This window comes from Xiphophorus couchianus, chromosome 4 (assembly GCF_001444195.1).
Source record: "Xiphophorus couchianus chromosome 4, X_couchianus-1.0, whole genome shotgun sequence".
Classification (NCBI taxonomy): domain Eukaryota; kingdom Metazoa; phylum Chordata; class Actinopteri; order Cyprinodontiformes; family Poeciliidae; genus Xiphophorus; species Xiphophorus couchianus.
This window is the reverse complement of record NC_040231.1, coordinates 90,513-95,024: the sequence shown is the minus strand read 5'-3', so window position 1 is coordinate 95,024 and position 4,512 is coordinate 90,513.

Sequence of the window (4,512 nt, the reverse complement as noted above, 5' to 3'; positions counted from 1 at the left end):
TCTCCTCTCCGTCTCTCTCTCCAGCTCTCTCTACATCTCCGCTATCTCTGTGTCTCCCATCTCTCTCTAATCTCAGTATCTAGAATATCTCTCTCTCCAAAGCTTCATACTACTCTTCTTCCACTATCTCTCTCTCCATCTTCCCATCCTCTCTCATCTCTCTCTCTCTTGGTCTCCATCTCTCTCTCCACTCCTCTCTTTTCTCCATATCTCTCTCTCCATCTCTCGGGGAATCTTCCGGCGGTTGCAGATTGTTTCTGCTGCAGATTTCAGAAGGAGATAATCTGAAGGTTTCGGTTCTGATTCACATCATGATCTCACTTCATGTCAGAGGTTCCATGTTGGTCAGCTGGATGCTGAGTGCAGAGGGCCGGGCTGGGGGCCCTCAGGCGTTGCAGGGCCCCTGGAGGCCCCACTAAGGATCCCTGACTGCAGGGCCGTGCAGAGACCTTTGGAGGGGTTCAAAGATAAAAAGGACACATTGAACAACATCTTAAAACAGTACAACAAAACAGCAACAACCCATATTGATCAATAATTTAATTAGATATTAATAAATCATTGTCATCATTTGTTGAAATGCAAAGCAAATATAGTAAAATTCCCCCAACAGGTATAAAGTTTCTGTTTCTGAGGGCTGAGCTGATCTGAGACTGAAGCTGTTAAACAGACCAGAGGAGAGAAGGTCAAAGGTTATGAAGTTATGAAATAAGAACATCTGATGATATTTTACTAATGAAGCCCTAATAATATCTATTTAACCTCTAGAACAACCTGATTTATAGATCAGAAACTCAAAGGGGTTAAAACTATATAATAGTTTGATGTTAAACCTCTAGATCTAGAATTATAAGACTGGGATATCAAGGCAAAGAAAACTCAGTAGCTGCTGGTAGGGGCCATTCAGGGGCCTCCAGACATTCAGGGGCCTCCAGAGATTCAGGGGCCTCCAGAGATTCAGGGGCCCCTAGAAATGGTCTAATTGTACCACAGACCATAGATCTAAACCTGTAGCATCATTTATAGAGAATAACAATGTTATTACGTTTTATTTAATGCATCAGCTGAGAAAAAAAACTACATTTAGGAATTAATTAGGACGTTTACTTTGTAAAAGTTTAAAGAATCATCTTGATAGTTTGATTGTTGTGTTACCATGGTTACAATATGGTGTAATCTTTGTGTTTGTTCACAAATACGTCACAGCAAATAACCAATAATCAGTGATTGATTTTAAACCTGGTCTCCCCTCACAGATTCACTAAATCTACATTTAAACATGTTAGTGATTAAATGTAGATTTGGGGGGGGGGGGGTTCTGTCTAAGGTCCCATATTACCTTGGGCCGGTCCTGCATGAACGGCCTCTAGGCTGGAATCCACCTGGAATCTACCTGGAATCTACCTGGAATCTACCTGGAATCCCCCGGTGGCCCCTGTCAGTCCCCCGATGTTTTGGAAACATTTTGGTTCCTTTCATTGTGGCATGTTTGGCTTTTTGCTGCGGTTCTAATTATTGCTCCAGTATTTTCTCTGATGTTTATGTTCTGAACTCTAATTGGGCCGAATCTTTCTTTATCACTTGAGGTTCTGCAGTAACTTCTGTTTACAGCCCAGAACCTCCAGCCCAGATCAGCAGCGGCTTTAACCCGCCTGGCAGAAACGATAAGGAGAAGCAGAGAACAGTCAGCAGGCGGTACCAGGTGGTACCGGGTGGTACCGGGGCTTTGAGCTGCGTTGCGACTCGCGGTGTCAGTCTCAGTACTGTGTTTATATCAGGATGTCTGATATAAATCAGATATTCTTTCTATCAGTCGGTGGTTCCGACCCAGACTGCCTGTAGCGAACCGAACCGGGCTTTTAGCAGAATGATGAAGTTAAAGTCAGAAGTTTTTTTTTGAAGCATTTCTGTGTTTAGGGGCGAGGCGGGTTTTTTCCTGCTATTTTGAAAATATAAATAGAAAAAATTTCTCTAACGTCAACATCAGACCTACGTTTTTATTCACAAACCAGTGTATGAAAAATATTCTTGCCCATAATTTGATAGAGGAACAGATCCTCCTCCTCCTCACCATGGAGTCTGAACAACATGGAGGCAGAAACTGAGAGTCATTATCAGACTGAGGGCAGCCGGTTTATTTTGCTAAATTATTATATTTAGATAAATATGATTGCTGAGGGGCACAAACAGGACAAAAAAATAAAAATTGAAAAAAAGAATTTTTGACAGGGATCAGTGAGGATCCCTGTGAGGATCCTGATGCCAGGACCCCTGCATGGCCCCCAGGTTGAGGCCCCAGGCTGCAGGAAGCAGCCTGCTGACTCTCTGACCCGGTTTCCAGGCATGCTGTGACTCAGCAGGCTCAGGTTGCTGCATCATCACTTGTGTGCTGCGTTGTGCTGCGTTGTGCTGCCCACGCTGTCAGCTCCTCTCTGACCTGCTTCCATTCAGAGCCGTTGCTGCAGATTATCTCTGATCTCAGACTTCCTGCCGCTGCGCTGCTGCTGGGGGCCTCAGAGCAAACCTGCAGCCTTTTAAGGACTTTCACCAGTTTGTTGTGTTTTTGTCCCCATGTTGCCTGACTCAGCTTTAAAATCCACACCATGCATTCACCGCCGTCTACAACAGAAAACATTCAGGCCTGATTAAAATACACAGAAGCCAAAATTTAACAGCAATTATGAAGTTTAGCTTCTGCTTTTTGACAAGTGAATTTGCATATTAGTTAAATATGTAGTTAGCCTGCAGCTCAGAACTCCATATTTGGTTTACAGCTAAATAATTAGCTTGTGCACTAACTAACTATTTATGGAGCTAAATTTGTATTTCTGAATTAGCTAAATATTTAGCCTAATAATTAGCTTGGGGTTAGCTTTGCGCTAGCTGCTGGTGGTGAGGATGACAGCAGGGTGTGAATACTTTCTGCTGGATTAAAACCTTCGTGAAGTTGAGGGATTTCCTGGACGACCTGCGTCCAATTTCAGGTTTAAAATGTTGCATGAAAGAAGTTTAGATGAACAGAAGATAAAATGTGAGAAGGAGGAGCAGACCGGCTGGTAATCGGGTCGGACATTAGCGTGAGGCGTCAGCCGGCTGGAGAAACACAAACATGATGTCATCCTCCACTAACCGGGTCACACAGAGTTTCTTTCTAGGACTTGAGCTGCTGCCTGGAAACAACCTCACAGCCAGAGGAGGGGCTTTCTGCGCTCACCACAAACCGCCGCTGACATCCAGGAACCGAACAGTGCCGCAGAACGCAACCCATCCAGGAAGTGAACCAGCAGGTTCTGGACCGTTGGGTTGTCAATCAGACCTGTGAAGACGCTGCTGCAGGAATCAAAGCCACTAAAGAGAAACTAAAGCCTGGATGAGTTTCTCTGATCTGAGACTTTAGTCTCTGGTTCTGGAAATGTTCTGCAGCTGCTAGAAGGTCCACTGTGGAACCCAAGGGTCAGAGGTCAGAGGTCAGCCTGATCTCTAGTTTACAGCTGGACGAACTGAAGCTGTGCCTTGACTCTAGATCTATAACTCTAGATTGTTCCTCTTTAATACCTTCATCCAGACATTGATCTGTTCTCAGCGTCTGTTCAGTGATGAAGTAAAACTCAACTTCAACATATTTTTACTCAAGAGTAAAAACGTATCTGGTAAAAATTCTGAGTAATTAATCAAATTATCAATATTTAAAAATTACATTCAAACCAGCAGAATATAAAGTTAAGAGGAAATTTTGGTGTTTTAAAGTCCAAAATGAAAATAGTTTGTATAAATAATAACTACAAAATAAACGAATCATTTTTCCAACTGCGTTTCTGAGGCAGAAGCTGCAGGTTTGTGTCTGGTGAAAGTTTGAGAAGAACTCACTGAATATTTACGCAAGACTGTTGATATTTCGGGGCGCTGTGGTGGCGCAGGGGCAACGCATGACCCACGTTGAGGCCTTAGTCCTTGTAGCGGTGGTCGTAGGTTCGATTCCCGGCCTGGCGACGTTTGCCGCATGTCTTCCCCCTCTCTGATTACCCTGTTTCCTGTCAAACTACTTTCAAATAAAGGCCACTAGAGCCAACAAAACCTTAAAAAAAAGACTGTTGATATTTCATAATTACTCAGGTAAAAGTTCAAAGTACAAAATAATTTCAGCACATTTTTTACCAAAAAGTTACTCCAGTAGATGAAACCATCTACCACCAGCTCTGGCTTTGAGTCAGAGGAATGTCGCAAGTTTTACATTTTGAACTGTTTGAGTTTGTGAAAGATAAACTTAGTCAGTTTTATTAACTATTTATTAATTTTGTTGTGTCTCTAAATTAGCACTTTAAACAAACTGAAAAGGTGGGAACAGCGACTGGTTCCCAGAATGCCTTGCAGCAGGTTGTTGTTTTACTGTGATTAAAATAAATCTGAGCAGAATTCAGTCAATGTTTAATAAAATGTTTGTTCATGCAAACTGAATCAAGAAATCTAATCCTTAAAATAAGTTATTATAACTCAGTAATGAAAATAATACAG